Source organism: Ictidomys tridecemlineatus, assembly GCF_052094955.1.
Source record: "Ictidomys tridecemlineatus isolate mIctTri1 chromosome 12 unlocalized genomic scaffold, mIctTri1.hap1 SUPER_12_unloc_4, whole genome shotgun sequence".
Taxonomy (NCBI): domain Eukaryota; kingdom Metazoa; phylum Chordata; class Mammalia; order Rodentia; family Sciuridae; genus Ictidomys; species Ictidomys tridecemlineatus.
In genome coordinates this window covers 335,755-358,783 of record NW_027520962.1, presented here as the reverse complement: position 1 = coordinate 358,783, position 23,029 = coordinate 335,755, and the positions used below count along the sequence as shown (strand labels likewise).

General features: G+C 48.3%; 1 long non-coding RNA gene across 2 annotated transcripts; it reads right to left on the bottom strand.

The window, feature by feature from the left end:
- Positions 1–8,881: 8,881 nt before the first annotated feature.
- On the bottom strand, positions 8,882–18,333 carry LOC144372316 (uncharacterized). 2 transcript variants are annotated; one of them, XR_013432329.1, is made up of 3 exons: positions 17,670–18,333; positions 10,194–10,275; positions 8,882–9,043 (listed from the first exon to the last, which is right to left on the bottom strand). It is a non-coding gene; the product is annotated as an uncharacterized LOC144372316 (long non-coding RNA). The 2 variants fall into 2 exon arrangements; XR_013432328.1 differs by having other exon boundaries at positions 17,718–18,326.
- Between the last annotated feature and the right edge of the window lie 4,696 nt (positions 18,334–23,029).

The following is a 23,029-nucleotide window of genomic DNA, read 5'->3' as shown; positions in this document are numbered from 1 at the left end:
TCTACTCTGATGATTTGAGTATACTAAATGTAGCAGTGTTTCCTAACGGACACATCCAAACCAACAGGAAGGAATGTTTCATTCTATCAGCAAGAACTTCGGTATTTAGGAGTTTGGCAGATGGCATTATCTGAGTCAGTTTTCCAATGGGGGCAATGAAGTATCAGCTATCATGGTACAAACACAAACAAAGACACACAAACACACACAAGAGCGCACACACTCACTGAGAGATAGATAGACAGATGGAGTTGGTCCCTGCTGAAATACTTTGGAGACGTGGTTCTGATTTCTCCCATTTTGGGGTATTTTCAATTGCACAAGGTATCTTGCAAATGAACCCATGTCTGAGGAAGACATACATGTGTACTTCACATGCCACTTTTCACATAGCAGGAAGGTCATGTCATGTAATATTTTTCATGCAGCTGTGTTTTGACTGTGAACCATCCCATGAGGTCAGCTGTGGAATTTTCCAGTGGTAGCATCACAATGGGGATCCACTCTTTGGATTTGGGGATATTTCCGATTTTCTTGATTCAGATTGGGATGATATATATATAGTTTTTGATGAAAATTCTGCATTTGATGGTAATGAATGCCATGCATCTAGGAATCTGTAGACTGCAGACAATGAATGGATGCCTACTATTGCCTGGACTGGTCTGAAAAGTCCTGTAGCATCTGAGCATGTGTGAGGGCTGTACAGGTCTTGCAAAATGTCCAGGTCAGATGATCCTGCACAAAGCTGAACTCCTAGTGGTCTCCACAACAGTGTAAGGGCCAAGGAGAAACACACTTCCACACAGAAGATGGGAAGCTACCTTATGAAGGTGATCATAGGTAAGGGATCCTCTTGGTAGGACCCATTTTCTATGGGGCCAGAACTGTGCTCTGAATGTTGTTGCTGAGAACTTGGAATTTTCTAACTGAAGCAGTTCGTGCAAGCTGCTTCCACTTGCAGGAACAAAGTGTGTTCTCGTTGAGCACTTTAGGCTGTCCCTGGTTGAACTAGAGTGTCAGAAGCACTTGTAATGATTGGCATTCACAGTTTCACATTGAATCCTCTGTGCCATCTGTCAACCACTGATGGCTGCAAGTGGGGAATGGAAGCCATTTGCTGCAAGCAGTTTCAACTTGCAGGACTAACTTTGTTGTAAGTGGGCACATGGTGTTTTTCCTGTGTGAGCTAGAAAAAAGCAAAACTGCTTCTTACAGGTGACAGGCATGCTTTCACATTGAAGCTTTTGTGCCATTGATCCAAAACAGTTCACTCATGTGGGCACCTGAACTTCAACTGTATGTGGTAAACAAGTGTGACAAATGGATGTTAGTGAGACTTTGGAGAACGGACCTTCTCAGCTGGTCCTCTTTCCTCCTGCAAGTTGGTGATCTCTTTCTGTCACACTTTGTGTTTCATGCCTGAACTGTGCCCTGAATGTGCTTGATGAGAACAGTTTAGAAGTGCAGAAGTGAAGCTGTTTGCAGAAGCAGCTTCAAGTAGCACAAGCTAACTTGTTCTCAGTGAGCACATGGAGATTTTTCCCTGGTTGAAGCAGTGTGAATGAGAATGGCATCTCAGAGCTGGTAGGCATGTTTGCATTTGGCAAACATTGCCATCTATCACCAAGAGTTCCTTGCATGCAGAAACCTTTTTTTTAAGTGTTCTCAGAAAGGTCTGATGAGTGGATTTCCATGGAATTCCGTGGAATTGATCTTTTCAGCAGTCCTCATTGGCTTCTCAAAATTGGTGATCCTGGGCGCAAGGACTCTCTTGCTAGCCAACATTGTATTTTGGGCCTGATCTCCACTCTGAATGTGCTTGCTGAGAGTAGTTTGGGAGTGCAAAAGTAAAGCAGTCTCTCAGCAGCTTCAACATTCAGGAGCTCATTTTGTTCTCAGTGAGCACATTGGGGTTTGTCACTACTTAAACTAGCATGAAGAACCACCGCTTCTCAGAGGTGGCAGTTTCCCTCTGAACCATCTGTACAGTTGGTCAATGCGAGTTCAATGCAGGCAGGCGCTTGGATTTCAAGTGAATTCTGTGACAAACAATTGAGCAATGGATTTCAATCAACCTTGGGCAATTGCTCTTCCCAGTGGGCCCACAGTTCTCCTCCAGTTGCTGAACCTAGGTCCAAGGGCTCTCTTGCTAGCACTCTTTGCATATGGGCTGAAACTGTGCTCTGAGTGTGCTTCCTGAAAATATTTTGTAAGTGCAAAACAGAAAAATTTTGGCAAGCAGCTTTCATATTAGGAAATGACTTTTTTCTCTTCGTGCCCATTGAGCTTTGTATCTGGCTGGAGTAGCCTTAAATCCAATGGCTTCTGAGAGCTGGCAGGCCCAGTTTCCATTGGAAGCAACTGTGCTCTTGGTCAATGGCAAGTTGGTTACTGTCAGGTACCTGCAGTTTCAATGAGTTTTTAGAAGAAGGAGACCAAGGGGATAAGATGAAACTTGTGCAATTCATTTCCTAATCAATGTTGGTGATGCTAGACCAGAGTGGACTTTTGCAATGATACTTTCTCATGTTTTTTGCAGGAAATGTGTTCTGAATGTGCATCCTGAGATGCATTTGTAGGGGGCAAACAGAAAAAGTTTGTGCACAAAGTAGATTTGTTCTCAGTAAACACGTGGCGGGTTTTCCTTGGTTGAACATGCAGGAAGCAGAACCTCTTGTCAGAGCTGATGGCACCATTTCACTTGGAACCATCTATGCACTCAATATTAAGCAGAGGTCATTGCAGACAGGCTCATGCAACTTCAAGATAGTTTTCAGAATCCGTTTGAGGAATGGATTCCAAAGAATCTTTGAGGTATTGACCCACCCATCAGTCCTATCACTTCCTCTCTGAGCAAGTGCTCCAAGGTACAAGGGCTCTCCTGCTAGCACACTTTGGATATTGAGCCTGAACTGTTCTCTGAATGTGCTCAATGAGAAGAGTGTGAAGTGCAGAAGAGAAGCAGGGTATACAAACAGCTTCAATTGCAGGATGTAAATGTGTTTCTAGAGAGCATATTGGGATTTGGGCTTGGTTGAACTAGTAGGAATTGGAATCCTTCTTAGAGCCAGCAGTTATGGGCTTTACTTAGAAGTTTCTGTGTCTTGTATAAAGCAGAGTTTGTTGCTCATGGGTACCTTCGTTTCCAGTGAGTTTTCAAAAAATTTGAGAAAAATATTTCAATGAAACTCTGGGCCATTAATCTTGTCAACCGTCCAATGTTCCACGTGAATATTGGTGATGTCCCAAGGGATCTCTGGGTAGCACAATTTGCACTTTCACGTTGTCTGAACGTTCTGGCTGAGAAAAGCTTGGAAGTGCAGAACAGAAGCATTTTGTGCAGGCAGCTTCCAATTGAAGGAACGGTCTTGTTCCCTGTAAGCACATTGAGGTTTGTTTCTGGTTGAAGCTGCATGAAGTGGAACCGCTTCTCAGAGCCAGCACTCTCAGTTTCTCTCTGAAGCATCTGTTCCATTGGAAATGTAGATTCCCTTCAATAGGGCCTCATCTAGGGAGCCTGCCCATGTGCTTCCCACTTGATTCAAATTTCTCCAGTGCACTTGTTGTCAAAGCAGGGACTCCAAGGAGAGAGGGGCTCTCCATTCTCCACACTGAAATCTCTCAGCAGGGAGGACTCCTCCATGCTTGGATGGCAGGGCTGTGATCACCTGGAAGGTGGAAATAGAAGGCTTCCAGGGGGCTGGTTGTGTGCCTAGCCAGGGTGCTGGTCACTGCAGTGCATTTAATCTATGGATCTCAAGGAGACTTATGCTGCAGATTTGTGTAATTCTGCATCTGTTTGCACACAGTTCTTCATGTGGGGAAAAAGCAGTGTTCTCAAAGTTTGCTTTACATTATACTCAACTGGTAATTTACAAACCCCAGTGTCCCATCTTAGCCCAGAGCCATTCCATCAGCCCAGGGTCAGTGGGTAGTCCAGCGATCAGTACTATGCACAGCTCCCAGGTGGCTCCAGTGTGTAGCTGAATTTGACAGCCAGTGTACTGTAGGATTTGCCCTTGAGGTTAGAATTCATTGACTTCCTCTTATGTCATTTGACTAGTCAGGATGTCTCATTAACTATCTGTGAAATCTTCAAGTTAGAAATCTCTGGTCATTTCTACCCTCTGAGGCACTGGTTCAACAGTTGGTCATGGTCATGGGTAGTCCTGGGTCACAATGAGGGAGAAGAAGACAATAATGTAGATTGGTGGTGTAGAGAGTCAGGGTGGGGCCAGAGCCCACACTGTGGTTAGGGTAGGGAAGGGATCTGAAGAGACTACCTTGAAAGTGAGCTCTGGCTGCAGTTAACCAGGAATCAGGGCCTGGAACTGGAAGCCATGACAGGGCTTCTGACTAGAAAGGACACATCCTTCTGGGCTGAGTTGGAGGTCCATCCAGGCAGAGGCAAACAGAGAGGATGCAGGAGAGGGGGATGGTCTAGATCACAGAGCAGCTCCATCATCATATAACACAGAGTGAATTTTTTTCTTCCAGTTGTTGGTAAATGCTGATTTATTCACGTGATACATTCACATCTACCTTGTCCATTGGAAAGGCCGCTCAACCACCACAGGCGATGATATCTTGCTGGATGTGTGCATTCTAAAAGGAGGTGAGGTTGGCGCCAATAGAGTGTGTGGGCGCTCAGGCATTGGCAAGATTGCTTTGGAGAGTGAATCCTCTAAATGTTATTGGGCTGGCTTTTGAGAGCTCCTGTGGTTTGGCTAGACGTAGAATTCTTTCACACAATTTAGCATGGTGTATATTTTAGAGAGCATGATCACTGAGGGGCAGCTTGCCGGTTTGAAGCCCTGAGCATTAACATCTATCAAGTTTCTCACCTGGAGTTGGCTACCTACAACTGGTGACAGTGTTTTACTACTGCTGAGCAATACTGAACAAGTCTCTGGGCCAGTAATCCATTGCTGAACTACATCACCAACAAAAAGACACTGAGTGAAGGTGAGGACCAGAAGAGCCCGGGAACCACCAGACAGCAGCCTTGAAGTCCTGAGCTCTGGCACATCATATGCCAACTCAACTGGGTATCAACCTCTTCCTGGGCTCATTAGAACTGTGTGCTTCAACTTTCAGAAGCAAATGCAGAATGATAGAATCTTCTCTGAGGACACTTTTCTAAGTCTTGTTTGCAGTACATCTTCTAAGTCTTATTTGCAGCATGTCTTCACTGGAATGAGTAGGAATTCGGCATTCTGTTGTACTTAAAATTCATTCTACCCCTACTTGATAGGTTGTGTGAAAGTGACTCGGCCTGAATGCATTTTACATGCCAAAATATGGCTTGTGTTTTCTCCTAAACTTATCAGGGCAGTCAGAGAAGCCAAGGAGTACTATAAATTCAGGCACAAAATGGCCAGATAGACTTGGATCACTGTACATCTTTCTAGAACCTTCTTTCATGCTCTGGCTTCCCTGAGTGTGGGGACTTTGTGATCCAGATTTTTTAGCAAGTAGTTTCTTGGAAGGCGATGCTAGAAAACTCCAGGTGAGAACAGGAAGTTATTAGGAACTGGAAGACAGGGTGTACCAGCCAGTTGTTGTCACTAAGTGAGTAAACACAGTTCTGATAAGGAGTGCTGGAGGTTCATGTAAATCATGTTATTAATAGAACCCTTCCTACAGGTGAGAGAGCTAGGGGTTCTCCAACCACTCCTGCCAGCCATGGCAGGATTCTGCTGCTGGCCTTCACTGTAGGCAAATGGGCCATGGTGCTGGGGGCTCTAGGTCAGCTGGGGTGTGAAGAAATGGCATAGTGATGGACAATGTCATCCAGCTTTGAATCCCCAGACTGGGATCTTCAGTAGGGCAAGGTCAGAGACTGTACTCAATGCAGCATCTACTTCTCAGCATAGTGCAAGGCACACAGCAGAACTTCATCAATACCCGTGGAATGCACTGGCTCGCCCCAGCCCTGCTCCAGGCCTCTCTCAGCTGAGCTATTTCTGCTGATCCTGTCTGTTCTAGTATATTCAGCTCTTGCTTCTTTGTATTTCACTTTCCTGAATTATGTCCTCTTTTTCCACACTCCTGTGGTCACTCTTTCTCCACACTCCTCTGGTTCCAAATGGCTGTCTGGCGGGGCTGTGGCAGAGAGATCTCATTACTACCAGAGATGGAGTTTTTAAACCAAATAAGACATGTGCTCTGCTGCTTAGGATTGTCTTCAGCATAACGTGAGGTAGAAGGTTTGAAATTAGGATTGTCCTCCCAATCTTAAGGCATGTCATCCCTGCGTGCACACCAGGAAGTACCCTGGGAAGAAAGGCAGGTGTGGGTTTGGAATCAGAGACCAGCATGAGAAGAACACTTTCACTGCTTACTAGACAATGAGCTTGGGCTTGTTCTGTAACCTCTTGGGACCTCAGTGTTTGCATATCTGAAATGGGGATAGTTGTATGCCTGACTTCAGGAGGTGGGTAGAGAGAATCCTAGAAGTAGAGGAAGAAAACACACAGCATCTGTGAAGCACCCCGCCCCCATCTTTAGTCTTTCCATGATTTTCTAAGCGTATGTTGATTGACTGTTGTTTACAACAGCCTGCAGATCTACCTGAGGTCCCATCTAATCCACATGGATGGAGAAGCTCACCTTTGCTCTGTTGCCACATTTGGAAGGACACCTTCTAATAGAATCGGATCTAGAAAGCTGGGGTCCCTTTCCAGAACATACAGGATCCACAGCAAAGTTCAAGCCCCTGAGACAGAGGGCTTCTGCTGGTGTCCTCATGTCCTCATGGGCACTGCAATGCCTTTCTCCACCGATGTTCATTGAGAGCCTGGTCCAGGCCAGGCAGGACTTCCTGCTGAGGATGTGGCAGAGAATGAAGCACATGCCTGGCTGGCTTGTAGGGGAACAGTCGGGGGCAAGACAGGCCAGTGATGGTGAAGACAAGACCAGTTAGTTTACTTGTCCGAAGGTCTTGGAGCCAAGCACTCTTCTAAGCACCTTATCATAAAAGCTTCCTCATCCCTCAATAGTTGCAAGAGGAACAGTGCTTTGGTTGTCCCCATTTTCCATAGGTGACAACTGAGGCACTGAAAGATCAGGTCACTTGGCCAAGGTCATGGAGATAGCACAGGGGGAAGTGTTGGCTGCAAACCCTCCCAGGTCGCTACTGCTTTGGGCTCTTTATCACCCGCAGCCTGCAACCTCTTGGTCATGCTGTGGCCCCTGTGACTGGTCTGTCACCAAATAGTGATTCACTGCAGGGCCTTTCCCGAGTCCTCTTCCATCTCAGAGTGCCTGTGTCTCACAGAGAGTTAACCAATTTCCTGGGCCCCACTGGAGTTCCTGGTTTTGCCAATCTGGTGCGGAGTCTGAGAATGTGTGTTTGTAACAAGGTCTCAGGTGACCCTGAAGATGATGGGTCTCAACACAGGTGACTTTCCCCCTCCCCTTGGGTCATTTGACAATGCCTGGAGACCTTTTATGTTATCACAAGTCAGGGGTGCTGGTGCAAAACTCAGGTAGAGGCCATGGGTGTTGCTGAATGTCTACACTGCATGAGGAAGACCTCTACAGACTAAGAAGGATATGGCCTGATGGGCCAAGGGCGCCCAGGTGAGGAACCCAGTGTGGAATACAAGCACATGAACTTGGGTGTGTGAAGGTATGGCCTTGGGGCTTGTATCAAAGGTGGCTTCTATCAGTGCAAAACTCCAGCACCTCTGAGTGGCAGCGTTTCTGACAACCTCTGAGCGGGAATGCTGGTGCTGCTGACCAAGCCACCCCACTTTGAGTAGCCAAAGTGAAGTGGAGTTCTTAGGACACCATGAACTTCTAAGAAATGCAAAGTGGACATCTCCTGTGTTAGATCAGAAGAAAAGAAACTCTGAGTTGGAATAAACCCTTTCAACTCACCTAGTTGCAAGTTTGCCCCTAAAGCAGCGCTGAGACAGCGGGGCCAGGTGGGGGACAGAGCTCCACTCCTCTCCTAGCCGCAGGCAGAGGCCTGCTAAAAATGAGGAGGGTGCAGAGGTGGGTGAGAACTGCCTTGCTTCAGTCCCCAAGCATCCAGTCAAGTCTATTGTCACCTGGAGTGGTGGCTTCTTCTCCAGGGCCCACACTAGCATTGGGGTTTGCATCTGCCTGACTTTCAGTTCTGTGAATGGAAGGTGAGAACTGGCTGCTTGAGACATGGTTGCTATCTTGGGAGAGGGTATGGGAGAAATGACAGGACGCCCAGCCCTCCAGAGCCCGCACCCCTGCCCCTGTGATAAATGGCAGCATTAACAAGGTTTGGTTGAGAGGGTCCCCCAGATTTGTGACTTCCCATGTCCGCCAGCAGATGTCACTATGGCTGGCAGAACAGAAGGCCTTTCAAGAGTGAGCTGGGAGGAGCAGAGAGGAAAAAATATCATCAAATAGAAGGCAGAAGTCAAAAGTACCCTTGGCCTAGCGGGATATGGTCCATACTATCATTTTAGGAATCGGGGACATTCTGCAATAAACCCACTATCAGATCATGTCATTGAGGTTTAGCTTCTGAGATTTAGGCAGAAACTCTCCAATGAAACACAAAGTTCCTGGCTTCTCTCAACTGAGAAAGTCTCCAGGTTTTGGCTCCTGGCCTATATGTATCAGGAAACATTTTCTTGAAGGAAACAAACACGTTGCACTGAATAAACATATATTTGTTGTAGCTTACCCTGAGACATCATATTGACGGGATTCAAAAATTGATTCATTTTACAAATTCAGCAGCTTATTCTGAAGTTCCATTGCCCTCAAAATCCCTTATGATTGGCACATTAGCCAACAAGCAGAATTCTCTGAAGCCCCAGCAAGAAAAAAATAAAGTCAAATTCCTATTTGTTGACATTTGAGGAAAACAAGGGAGAAGCAAGGGGCCCCACTCACTGGTGACAAGGTCTGGTTGAACATCTTTTATCTAATGCTTACCAAGAATGGTAGCAGAAACAGCACCGGTTCCTCAAACAGGGCAAGAGAGAGGTTGACACAGATGAAGAAGTACGTGGCCATCCGCATGGCCCAGTGATTATAAAAATGGTAAAGTCTGGAGAGGAAAAACAGTAAAGGTGGTCATAACCACTGAGCAGGAGTTATATAACACTCAAACTTCTGTGCTAAGATGAACAGGGGCCGGGGCTGGGACAGCAGCTCAGTGGTAGACCAGTACCAAGCACGCACCAGGTCCTGGGTTCCAGCCCCAGCACTGCCAAATAAACGGGTAAATAAACAAATAAATAAATAAGACTCGTGATGGGTCACATGCCCTTTAGGTTCTCAGGAGCAGGGGTGATATCACTTTAGCTCAAACTATAAAACACTAACAGAAAACATCAAGACGATGATCATATCTCAAAGCACACTTGGTGGACAGCCAGCTTTAGCACCTTCATTACCGAGTTGTTGTGACAGTAATAAGAGAACACTCTGAACCAGAGACTGACAAGGTGAACCCTCAGTTACAGTGACCTAATGCCATGTGGGCGTGGCTGAGTCCAATGTGAAAATGTGCACAGCCTGTCTCAATGCGGTATACTCAGGACAGATGTGGCTGCCACACACCAGATCCCTGCAGGGTGGGACAGTCCCCCACTCCTGCTTGGCAGTCTGGGCACATGAGGTATTTGTTGCTTTTGGAGACCCTGACACCAAGCGCTGATGTAAGAGAGGGTTTTTCCTTACTCTAGCCAAGGGCTTGGTCTTAGTTAAAACTTTAGGGGGAGATAGAAAAGGCTGGATTCCCAGGAAAGGAGTGAATGTGTGGGTAGCATTAGGATGTGACAGAAGGGAAAAGAGAAGCCCTCTTTTGCAGTCCAGGTAACGCTGGCTAGGAAGAAAGGTGGCCATGTGCGTTCAGCTTGGGCACTCCATCTCCTGGCCCTGGTGGTGTCCATTACCCCCGATCTGCTCTTAACTGACCAGATGCTTCCTGCATGTGGGACACTGTGCTCTTAGAACTTAACCCAAACCACCAGGCTCAGGGGCTGGGCTGCAGTCCATGGTGGAGCGCTTGCCTAGCACAGGCCCGTCTCTGGGTCGACTCCCAGCACCACAGAACAAAACACTCTTGGGTTTTACCCAAATTATGTGCCGTACCTAGACCCCTCTGAAAAGTTTCTGTAGAAAGAATGCCTCCAGGTTTGTCTCAACCTCTAGAACTTAAGGTGGACAAGTGGACAGCTAGATGATTAAATTACCTGATAGCCTGAGGGGAAGTTTGGAATGGAACGTTCCTGTTGTACTGGGCATCAGAAATATAGGCAGCTCCAAGAGAAGGTTCTGGAAGAAAGAAAACATCAGCACAGGAACTAAACTGCTTTTTCCTTGTGGGAATGCATCAGGCATGGAGGGGAGCCCTGCCCCTCCACCTCCAGCCCGGCTCCCTAGAGGTTGCCACCATCAGCAGAGCCATAGGTGCCTTTCCTGGTGGGTCCCCTGGGACCAAGGATCCTGCAGCAGAGCTGGCCACGTGCACACTGCATTTTCTAGAACTCAAATACAGGTTCTCATTTGAGGAAGGATAATAAGAAAGCACTGAACAGAATATGTACATGGCTTAAGTGGCATATTTACACATAAATAAAGGTTCCGTCTGTCCAAATATACATATGAGTATATGCACACAAACCCAAGTATAAAAACCCCAAATTATATTTAAGCCACTTGGTGGGTGATTGAAGGGATTTTTGAGGCAAAATCTGACAAGTGAATTATCCATGTCTTCCAAATCTACTTAAGGTAGATCTCTATACATACATGGAACTGAAAACCAGTCACAAGGCTTTCATGTAACTCATGGTGGACACATTTCAGCTAATATATTCTGGACTTTACCCCCTGTCAGGACACAGAGTTGTATTCTTCTTAACAAGCAATTTATCATTCTGATAGTACTCATTTTTTTTTCTATTCAAACATAGTTGCATTACATATTCTTATGGAGGTGGGTACGATGGAACAAAGGGAGCTTAACCACTTTGCAACATCCCCAGTCCCCCCTCCTTCCACCCCCACCCCCCGCCTTGAAACAGGGGCTTGCTAAGTTGCTGAGGCTGGCTTTGAACTTGCAATCCTCCTACCCCAGCCTCCAAGTGCTGGGATTACAGGCGTGTGCCAATGTGCTCAGCTCAACATTCTTTTGTATATTATACACACACACACACAAGAATATCACACGTGCACACATAAATATCTTGGAGCCCTATGAGTGTTTTTGTAGGATTAAAAAAGTGCATTACTTCTTGATGAAAGAAGACATAGATATCCCACAGGCTTCCAAATGGTATGGGAAAGAAGACTTGTGCAGGTAAGCATGCGCGCGCGCCCAAACACATACACACGTGCGTGCACGTTCTCCTGCTTGTCACTAAGGGTGATGTGATTTTAAACAGTGTCTAACACCGACCAGCCAAAGGGGCTTCTAGAGACTTTGTTTGCCTTTCCTTAGGACCAGGACTGCTGCCTCTCTGTGTGATGATTCACATTCTGATTCTGCATCGATGAGATAAGAACATACACACACTGACCAGCTATTTAGCCCTTTCCATAGACTTCAGAAAGAAAAATAGTCTGATAAGCTAATTGACTGCCTGAGCTATCCACTGTAAACACAAGCCATCTTCCTGCCTGTTTTGAATGGGTGTCTCTTACTGGTCAGGCAAGTTAATCTTAAAAATGCATCAGGTATTCATAGGGTCAAAAGATTCCCAACTGTATGCAGATGGTCAATCATAGTTCTATAAAGCTGTTAAAAATTATCCAAACAGAAAAGAAATGCTTGAATTAAAAGTTGATGCAGAACCATATCCTTAGAGATGGATTCACTGCTGTAAGAATGGATCACTTTTGGAGTCTCACGCATTCCAGGGCAGGAGGACACTTCACCAGGGCACATTACCAAAACCTCAGATGCACTATATATGTTTTTGACACATTATACATTTTTCTTTAACGTATCTAATAAAATATTAATAGAAAAACTATTAATATCAATTATTTTTCCATCAAGCATCTTTAATATTGAGCAATAAATAGTTTCCCAGTATACTCTTAGAATTCTGTTTTAGGTAAAAACATCTTGTATCAATAAGAGTTGATTTGTTTCTAGCTTTTTCAGTGCATGCACATCAACTTTAAGAAAATTCTTTACCTTATATAAATGTTAAAATAGATTCTACTGTCTTTTATGCCTAAAGAAGAAAAAGAAAAAAATAAATATATGTTTAAAAAAATAAAGTCCTATTAAACCTCAGAAAGGTCATACTGGGGCAGCAAAGAATTCTGACTTTTTAAAAAAGTATTTACAGCAATATCTTTTTAAAGTTGCTGCTGTTCCTGGTTTGAGAAGACGATGCAGGGTTTGGTGTAGAGTGTATGCTCAGCGTGTACAAAGCCTGGATTTGATTGACACCCAGGAAAAGAAATTTAAAAAATGAAGCTATTAACATCCTTATGACTGGACCCTGAGACAGGAGCCCTTTGACACTCACAAGCTTGAGGTAGACCATTCACAGGCCCTCCAGAGGGAGGATGGGAAAACCACTCCCCCCATCCCTGGGAGCCAGGCCAGGGGGTTATCTCCCTGAGACATCACCCAGACACAGACCTTAATGAGACCAGCACAGGTTTCCCTCCAGTGCCCCTGGCCATGCGGACACCCCTGGTTGTCAAGATCTGCTCAGGCTCTGTAACACCAAGCCTGCTCCAGGACAGCCCACAGAAGTGCTCCCGAGGCTTTCCCTGCCTCAAGAGGAGGCACATTTCTGACATCTGTCTCCACTTTCAATCTCCTCTACTCTGCCTTCTGGGCCTACTTCCCTCCTTCCCGTTACTGTGCAACTTCTTTCTCCTGCCCATTTCACTTGGGAGATGTTGTTCTCAGCAGATGAACTGTAGTAAGCATGGTTACTTGTACTAAAGCCATTTGTGTCTTCCCAGAAAACAAATTCTTTTCATCCAACCCAAAAATGTGACCTATCTTAGATACCCCATTCCAACACTTTATACTTTTCAAGTTCATATGGTGTATGAGTTGGCTTTCTGCCACTGTAAGACCTGAGGTTGCTCATTCATAAAGAGAAAAAGTTTATTTGGCTCACAGTTTCCATATCCAGTTCACATTTGATTGACCCTGTTGCTTTAGACCTGTAGTGAGGCAGCACAGTATGGCAGGCAGTGCATGGCAGAGCTACCCACTCACCTCACGGCAGCTGGGAAGTAGAAAGAGAAAGCCAGGAAGGGACCAGGGTCCCAACATGCCCTTCAGAGGCACACCCTTAATGACCTAAGATCCCCCACTGGACCCCACCTCTTAGACATTCCACTACCTCCCAAGAGAGTCACAGGCTGAGGATGGAGCCTTTAATATATGGCACTTTGGGGAACATTCTAGATCCAAATGATACCCTTTGGGAACCACTGTCAGTCTCTACCATGAAAATGGCAACCACCAAATACAGATGCTCCCCTGGAGGCACCTCATACAGGCAGGACCAGCCCACAGAGGGCCCTGGTGGACACAGGGGTTCTCAGTCTCCACGGCAGGGGTCCACTCCCTGGGGAGCTTTCAAAGACCCTGGTGCCAAGAACACCCCACACCAGCCATGTCAGAACCCACAGGAGGCGGGACCTGAGATCCGCTTTTTAAAGTTCAAATGTGACTTGACGGTCCAGTGACAGTGGGAAGCAGGGTCTACACTGGCCTTTTCCTGCAGCTTCCCTCCTGAGGTCGGTTCTCACTGCACCGTGAGGGATGCACCTCCCCGACTCCCTTGTCTCCTCTTCTCATAGCTGTGACGTTTCCTCTTCTCCTCGAGATTGAAAACTGGATTTTAAACAGTTGTGTTTCCTCCCTCCCCTCCTGACCCAACTTTGTAAGCCTTAGAAGGGAGGGGAGAGCACAGAAAGGAGGCACAGATGATTCCAGAGGTTCTCAGGGGAGAGCAAGGACGTTCCTTCCAAACGCCCAGAAGACACCCTCTTCCGTCCCCCTGCCCTAGGAGTGACCACCGCGAGCCCCAGATTCCGTCAGGCAGGCAGGTGACAGAGCCGGGAATCTGAAGCTGCTGATGGAAGTGCTTTGAAAACACACCAACATGTCTTGATGATATAGATAAGAAAATCAGCAAAACTAGCCCTATCTCAAGGTCAAGAGAAGTCCCCACACGTCTTAACTTACATTCTTCCACTCGGGTTTTTCCTCCCAATGCCAACACTCCGTCTGTCACTACAAACAGTCTTGCCCCCGTCTTGCCTGACTCCACTCCTGCCATAAACTCATCCTGCACGTGGATAAACAGAGCAGGCCCCAGTTTCCCAGGGCCCCCTGTGCAAAAGCTGCCAGTGACTTCTCTTCCCGTAGAGCTACTCTCCTTTGCCCAGATAACCAAGTGGGAAATCCTTGGCTTGGCCTTTAGGGGCCCCACAATCCCCTCTCTCCAACGTTCTCTCCCTGGCTTTCCCTCCAGGAACAACATTCTCTGGAAAAAACAGATGGGATTCCTTGTCCACTGCCCTCCACGGGCTCCCCCTCCACACCTGATCTCATGCTCAGGTGCTACCCTCGCACTGTCCTTCCTTGGACTCCATCTCACACTGCAGTCTCTCCAGGAGGATGAGCGATCCCACCTTTCCACATGGAAAGACCACCCGGAGAAGCTGGGGCAGTGCCCGTACAGTGCGCATCCCGTACAGACAGCAGCCACAGGTGGAGGGCACCGGCCACTCTGGCAAGAAGGGTGAGTGAGTGAGTGACTGCAAACAGGCATTAGGACAAACACCTCGTGTCCCTCAGCATAGCCACTTGCAAACCAACAACCCACAGGCCAAGTGCAGTCTAAAGGTATGTTTTGTTTGGCCTGTAGAATGTGTTTAGGATGTTGGCTACTAATTCAATTTTTTTCAAAACTGGAACTTACACAAAAATTTGAAATTATGATTTCTCTTTAAAAGATGGATAACATCTGGCAAGGTGGGGCTGGTTAGTTATTGCTGTTCGCCCCAATACTTCATCAACTGAACTTCATATTTTCCCGTGTTCTGCGGGTCAGCTGGGCAGTCCTTTTGGAGTCTACTTAGCTGATCCTGAAAGTCATGAGCACTGGGTGTTCTAGGAGGATTTTGCTCACATCTCTTGGCCATGTGCGTCCAGAGCATTGAGAGAGCAAGCACCAACACTCATGGGCTTCGCACACCTCTGCTTGTGGACATCTGCTAATGTCCCATTGGCTAAAGCAAGTCCCATGGCCAACTGCAGGTTCAAGGGCTGGAGAAATGGACCCTAACTGTATGGAAAGGAATTGCAAAGTCACCTTGCAAAGGGGCCTGCACTCAAGGATCAGAAGACTTGGTGAGCATTTTTGCAATCTATGATCAACCCCATGACACAGCTGGAGGTGGGTGACTGTGCTTTTCTTAGGGCAAGGGACATGCCCTCCTGATCATCACAAGCCCTGTGCCCTCTATCACTGAATCATTCCCACCTAGCTGGCTGGTTTTATGTTGCTCTTGAGGGCACTGCAGATTAAACCCATACTGCTCTCTGGTGAGCCCAGGGAGCCCTGGCCAGCCCTCTGCAGGCTTCTGGTAACTGCCATCTTCCCCTGACACAAACTTTTCTGCAAATGGCTATAAGGTAACACCAGGGACCCAAGAGCTTGAAGCCAGAGTAATCACAGACCTGCATGAAAAAGTTGAAGAGTGAGAACATTCAAATAGAAGCACACAAAATATCAAGAGGTGACCACAGAGGACAGTTGACAAGAAACAGCATGGGGCACAGGCTCTCAGCCCTGGCTGCACCTCTGAATCCCCCAGTAGCCTTGAAGTTACTGGTGGCATGAGCCACATCCTGACCAGTAAAATCAGAATCTCAGGGGCAAAGCTGAACAAAGTACCTTCCTAAAAACTTCCCAATGAGTCTGACCAACAGTGAGATTGGAAATCCCTAGCATTGGGATATTTCTATTTCAACTCTGAAAGTGAGGGATGCTGATGCATTTTTCAGGGACTATGCAGTTTCCTGTTCTGTGACCCAAAGCTAACTTACAAAAGATTAACCCAGTCAACTGGCCACCCACCTCCTCAGATCTAGATTTTCTGCTGCCTCAGAAAATATGGAGCTCTGCTGAGGACTGTCTTTTGGTACCAGGTGCATTACCCTTAGTGCCTGCTGCCTGGAGGAGGTCTCTGAAAGACCTGGAGTCGCAAAATCTCTGGCTTCTGTAGACATGCATTAAACAAAACGGCTCACACTGGAATCAGCCAGGACTCTGACTTATTTTCTGTTCTTGTATTTGCTAAGTTGCTGAGGCTGGCTTTGAACTTGAGATTCTCCTGCCTCAGCCTCCCCAGCCACTGCGATTTCAGGCCAGTGCCACCATGCCCAGCTGTATTTCTTGATCTCTCAAAGTATTAGTCATTTGCATGCGTCTCTTATTTAGACAAAGAAATATGAAACACACAGAGGGAGGGCATCGAGCATCTCTGGCTAAAATGATTTTCTCTCCACTGAAGTCTCTCATGATCACAATGAAGCCTGTCATTTTGTAGATGCTGGGACTAAGGGCAAGACTTAGAACCAAGTAACCATCTCCTCCTCCTATCATTTGCCTGCTCACTCATTCATTCACCCACTCACTCACAGAGAGGACTTAGTAGAATCCACCTGTTGGAAGGAGCCTGACTTCTGTGGGAGAACAGCAGGCCAGATGGGAAGCCCAATGTTCCACCCCACACATAAGGGCCCTGTGGACTCTCTCCAGCAGGCTACTAGCCCACTGGGAAGCAAGGGAGCAGGGGATGCCATTCAGCCCAGAGTTGAATGACAGGGCCAGCCCAGGAAAGATGGGAAGCAGGACTAAAACACTCTGACCTCCTACACACTTGCATGGCCTGAAGGAAATGACCAGCGTCACTGTGTGCCAGACACTGGGCTGGACCCAACCTGCGTGGTCATCCCACAAGGTGACTGCGATTTACCAATCCCACCTTACAGAGGCTCAAGGAGGAGACCAGCCCATGATCTGGAAACTGCTCCATCAGAACAGGGGTTCTTGCCTCTCTCTCCACCCTCTGTTTCTTATCCCTCCAAAGGACACAGCCTAAGAGCAGCTGCTTGGAAGCTCCAAGTCATCCAGAGGAGCCTGTCTGTCACAGCAAACACACAGAGCCCACCCTGGAGCTGGGTCCCACAGGCCCAGGAAGAGCTAGGGCTGCAAACCCCATCCTGCGCTGGGACTCTTGGTTGTTTTCCTGCAGGTACAGAGCGCAGTGCGTGGCTCCGGAGCCAGGCCAGCAAGACCTGAAATCAAGTCTCCATGCAATCCAGCTCAGTCCCAGCGGATGGGAGGCCTCTCCTGTGGCACAGGCTTGACAGCTCCAAGTGACCCCCAACTCGCAGGGCTGCCCTCCAGCCCACGGTTTGCTTTCCGGCTTCGCAGCTCTCCAGAGCAGCCTGTGCTCTCAGGGCGCAGAGGACAGAGAAAGCGCCCCGAGCGGAGGGGCTCCCTGCCCCACGTCCCCACAGGGGCCCTCGTTCGCAGCAGCCGGTGCTGGCTTTTAGCCGGTTTGTTTTCTCCCGGGGGCTTTTCTCTGGGAAGGCGTCTGGCGCGGGGAGGGCGACCAGACGCGCTGCGATCCGGGCGCCCTCGAACACCGGGGATGGCGTCCCTTACCCTTTGGGCGAGAGGCTCATCGCGGGGCTCCAGATGTAAGTGACTCACCCAGGCAGCTGGGCCGTCCCGGGCATCCCGGCTGCGGCGCACCAGAAAGGGATGCTCCAGCGTCGGGGCCGCGCCAGCGGACTCTGCCCTCAGCAGGCTGGCGGAAGGCCCCCGTTGCTCTGGGCTGTCCAGGTGACACAGCGGATCGACCCGGGGGCGAAGGACCTGCTCTGGCCAGCGGAGAGAGCTCCGGAGGCCCCTTCCAGGACGCGCTGGCAGGGGCGGGGCGGGGTGGACCGCGTGCGGGGCTGCGGGGACCCCCGCGGGTGGCCTGGTCAGCAGCCCTTGGCCAAGCCTGTGCGCCCCAGCGCGACACTGTGTGTGCCCTGCTTTCGAATCAGCGGATAGGAAGGGAACCTTCCTCCAGAGCTTCTTTGCAGAATTAAATGATTTAATATATGCGCAGGGGCTGCTGCTGCTGGGCGCTGGTAAATATTGGTTCCCTCCTACACTGGTGGAGTCCCCCAGAGACGGGGTGTGGACTTTAACTCGGCCTCCTGTGGAGGATGCCCCCAGGGAAAGAGATGTGGGTCCTTCTTTCTTCTCCTGGGGCTTCCCAGTACCAGCCTGACCTGGAACTCTGGGTTGCCAGAAATGCTAAATTTTCAAGAGAAAATGGAAATGTGAATTCATTTATTTATTTATTTTGTGTACTAGGGATTGACCTCAGGGGCACTCAGCCACTGAGCCACATCCCCAGCCCTGTTTTGTATTTTATTTAGAGACAGGGTCTCACTGAGTTGCTTTGAACTTGCGATTCTCCTACCTCAACCTTCGGAGCTGCTGGGATTATAGGCATGTGCCACCAAGACCAGCGGAAATCTAAATTTTCATGATCCTGTTCCTGAGTTTTTTTTCTTCTAATGTTGGCTATGAATTTAAAATAATGATAAATCCTTCCATGCCACCAAGGGCCAGCAAGGGCAAGTGTTGCTGGATACCCGTACCAACCAAATCCCTGGTCACCTACAACAGAAAGGCGAGGCCTGGAGAGGCTGTGACTGGCTCTGTCACATGTAGGCACCTACTGTCCTTCTGGATGGTTCAGCAGGAATGTGCTAGGTAGGTCCTGATGGCTGGCAAGGTCAAGGTCAGAGAGAGAAAGATGGGCAGAATTACAGCTCCGAGGGGTAATCTATTGTTAAGTCTGTTTTATAATGAAGTGTCAGGTATGTCACATAATTTATTGAATACTGTACAGAAAATGAAAAGCAGAGTGGCTGTGTGGGTATACACTCACATCATCCCACAGTCAAAAGATTGTTAGCCTAGAGTGGTGACATGCCTGTAATTCCAGCAGCTACGGAGGCCGAGGCAGGAGGATTGCAAAGTCAAGGCCAGCCAGACTCAGCAACTTAATGAGGCCCTAAGCAACTTAATGAGACCCTGTCTCAAAATTAAACATTTTTTTTAAAGGGCTGGGTGTATTGCTCAGTGGTTAAGCTGAGAAAAAAAATTGTTAATTCACAGCATCATTAAGTCAGGGACCCACTGTACACAAATGAGCCTGGGACATCTTGTCATGCCAGAGAGCAAGGGGACTGACCGGAGAGGACTGGTCATGTATGGAAGGATTCAGGGACCAGCTTCACTGGCCAGAGATGACATCGTTGGAACACCAACAAGGGCAATCATAGCCACAGGCTGAAACATGAAGTAAGCTGAACTCTGTGAGCTCCCAATGACATAAAGAGTTCAGCCAGAGGGGGCCCGGAAACCAATTCATTATTTGGAGAACTGGTAAATGAGGAGAAGACCCAACATCTACCCCAACTTTAATCTCATTTAATCAAACTGTATTCAGGATACCCCCGGGTGGATGGCAGGAAGTTTCTCCTTCCTGCCGTATTCCAGGTGAGAAGTGAAGAAGAATGAAGCAGTAGAGCATGACCACGTGCAGTCCCTGCTGAGCTCAGGGTGAGGGCCAGGGCCACCGCGACTCCTGACATCATTGGGAAGAAAAAACCACGTGCCTCTGCCTCCCCGTAGCACCTATGATGTACCCAGGCCGAAAGTGAACTTGACAAGGTCTCTACACCTAAACAATCACTGTGAACAAGAAAGAAAGAAAAAAAGAAAGTGAGGGAGGGAGGGAAGGAGATGGAGTGAGAGAAGGAAGGAAAAGTGGGAAGGAGGGAAACAGAAGAAAAGGAAGAGGGAAGCCAGGTGCAGTGGCACAGACCTGTAACCTCAGCAGCTTGGGAGGCTGAGGCAGGAGGATTTCGAGTTCAAAGCCAGCCTCAGCTACAGTAGGGCGCTAAGCAACTCCATGAGACCCTGTCTCTAAATAAAATACAAAATAGGGCTGGGGATGTGGCTCAAGGGTCGAGTGCCCCTGAGTTCAATCCCCAGTAATAAAACAAAAAAGGCGTGAAAAATTCCTCTAGGCATGGATTTTATTATTACATGCAAGTGTGTGGAGTGGTGATCATACACACGTGATTAGCATCGCCCTCCTCTTAAACATTCACCATTTCTTGCTGTCAGGAAGCTCTAATCTCCTCTCTTCTAGTTCCTTATAAATTTGTGATACGCTGTTGTGAACCACGATCGCCCCACTGAGATCTAACTGCACTTGAAATCATTATTTTCCCCAGAATGTAGATTTAAAGAAGAGTTTTGATTCTCAAAAAGTCAGAGTACTGTTGATGCTTGGTATTCTTGTCCTAAAGTCCCTGACCACTGAATTAGCCATGTTGACTGCTGCCCCTCAGGGTAGGTTCCTATGGGCTATGATCACATTTTCATCCATGGTCAGGCTGCAGCCCTGTTCAATGTGCACTTCTGTTTCCCTCACTTAACTCACAGCTGACAGCACTGTATCTCCTGCCCCAGTGAAGCTTACCTAGCATATTTTCCCCACAGGTAAGTCCCAGATCTTGCTCTTAGGAACACTACACACCACTTCAGTGCTTGCTTGGGGCCACTTGAAACAGCAAAATCTCCAAGAAAAAAATGCAAATATGCAATAAAAAAATCGTGGACTCAATAGAAAAGGACACTTGTTTGTAGCAAGTGAGAACTGAAGCAAAAAGTCAGAGTACCACTTTGAATGACCTCAGCTGGGGGTGTGCATGTGAAAGGACCCAAGGCTTGGCAGTTCTGCAGATGTCTGCAAATTCCTGCAAAAGCGCTATGAGAATTGAGTACTGCGGGTATTGGGTTTGGAGTTGCACATACGTTTTAGCAGGTTGTCAAATTCACAGAATCTGGAGGAATGAGGAGTAATTGTATTTCATAGATCCAGGATTGTAGCTAGGTGAACGGACTTGCTCCAGGTAGGCCGTTTTTGAAAGAGCCATGGTGGTTTTCCAGTGATAAAGACCTTTGATGCAGTCATAAGAAGTTTGTGCAAGCTTCTCTGCCCACCCAAGAATCTTCCTCCACGGTGTGGAACAACCCCCGCCCCAGTGCTGTCTCTGGACAGCGGATGGTCCTGTAGCCATCGGGTTAGTGCTGCCCACCTGGTCCACAGGTCCCACTCAGTACCCATATCCATCTATACCTGGTGCCTTACTCTTTCCCAGCCACTTACTTGTCTGTCAGTCTCCTGGATGTGCCTTGGGTGCTCAGAAAAGGTGTGTCAACTGACAGACACCAGGCTCTAAGCTGGACCGCTGAACTCGAAGTGAAATACAGGAGAAAGACCAGGTGTTTGGGGATGGAGGTGGAAGGATGTGTCACTCTGGGCTGGTAGGGGAAAAGTAAACAATTAAACTAGGAGGATCTGAGGCGGGTTTAATTAAAGGATGACTTATAAAAGGACAGGGGCTCTAGAATAATCTTTAGGGCTTGCCAGGCTGATCTGGCACCCTCCGCAGCCCCCTCCCCAGGCCAAAGGGAGAGGGAGATGCAGCTGCTTCCGCCAGGAGGAGCAGGGAGGATGGAGACATGTCTGCCTTCAGAGGGGCCAGAGCAGAGTAAGAGGGCAAAGCCCTCTGTCCAGAAGGCACGGTCACTGAGAGGTATTACAGTGTCTTCAGGGGGTCCTCCTCCTCCCCTCTTCCTCTCTCGTGTTTTCCGTTCTCCTTCTCTCTCTCTGTCATGTTGCTTTTCATTGACTATTTGGAGTCCCACTCCCTCCAGAGAGGTTACAGACCCTCGCAGGCATCTGCTCTGGATCTTAGCAGAGCCTTCCTCCCCACTGCAGGGTTCTGCTGCCTCCAGCCACAGGACTGGGTGGATGTGTCACGCCCCAGCAGGAGGCGAGCAAGTGGAGCCAGGCATCCTCCATTCCCAAGAGCTGCCACCCCAGCCAACATGGCAAGAAAAGCAACCCCCCAGGAATTAAAACCTTCACCCCAGGATGCACCAGGCACCCGCAGGAGCTGGGGAAAAGGCTCAACCCTTCAAGAGGTGCCTATGGAAATGGCCAGGGTGCTGCCGACTTGTGGGATGGTGGAGGACGGCCACAGCCATGCCCCAGGTGTGGGCACCCTACCCTAACCCCCCATGCACCCACACCTTACCTGGGGGGTAGCATGGCAGCAGTTGCTGCACCAGGGAAGAAGGGAAGGCCATGTGAGGCCAGGGCACTCAGTGGGAAAGCAGGTGGCTGAGAGCCCACCTTGGGAGATGGGCCTCTCCTGAGGCAAGGCTCCAGGTCCTGGCACATGCTCTGCTATCCCGATGGAACTTCCCTTTAAAATGCAAACTCAGAGCAAATTATTAAGAATTTCAAGATGGGCACTGCAGAGCCAGGGCCATTCTGAATGTGGGACCCTGTGTAGCTGTGCCAGTCCTACACCTATGAAGCCATCCCTGAGAGGAGAGGGACAAGAGCAGCTGGAGATGACATCCTAGAAGGGCAGTCAGGGAATAAGACCCCACCCTCGCTTTCCTCCCCATTTCTGGGTGGGTCTCTTCAATGGGAGAACCCAGATGCCAGCCAGAAGGCAAGATTGCCAGTGGAACAGAATCCACAGAGGTCAGCCTCCTGGGGCCGATGGAAGGACGAAAGAGGTGGAGAGTCTAATCCCACCCAGTCTACATCTTCGCCCCTCAATATTCACTCTTTAATATGGGTGGGAAAGAGCTACCATATCACTGGAAGCTAATGTCAGCTTGGTCATTGGTATGGTCTGAATGATTGTGTCCCCCAGATTCATGTGTGGATCCCTAACCCCCCATATGATGGTCTTAAGAGGTGAAGCCTCAGCGACATGAGGGTGGGGCTTTCAGGAATGCAACTTGTGTCCTTATAAATTTCCATTGTTTATAAGCTACCCTACCTATTTGTTACAGTCACACTCCCACCTGAAACAGAAAGGGAGCCACCAGCGACATCCTCTATATAAAGTAGTGGGACTGCA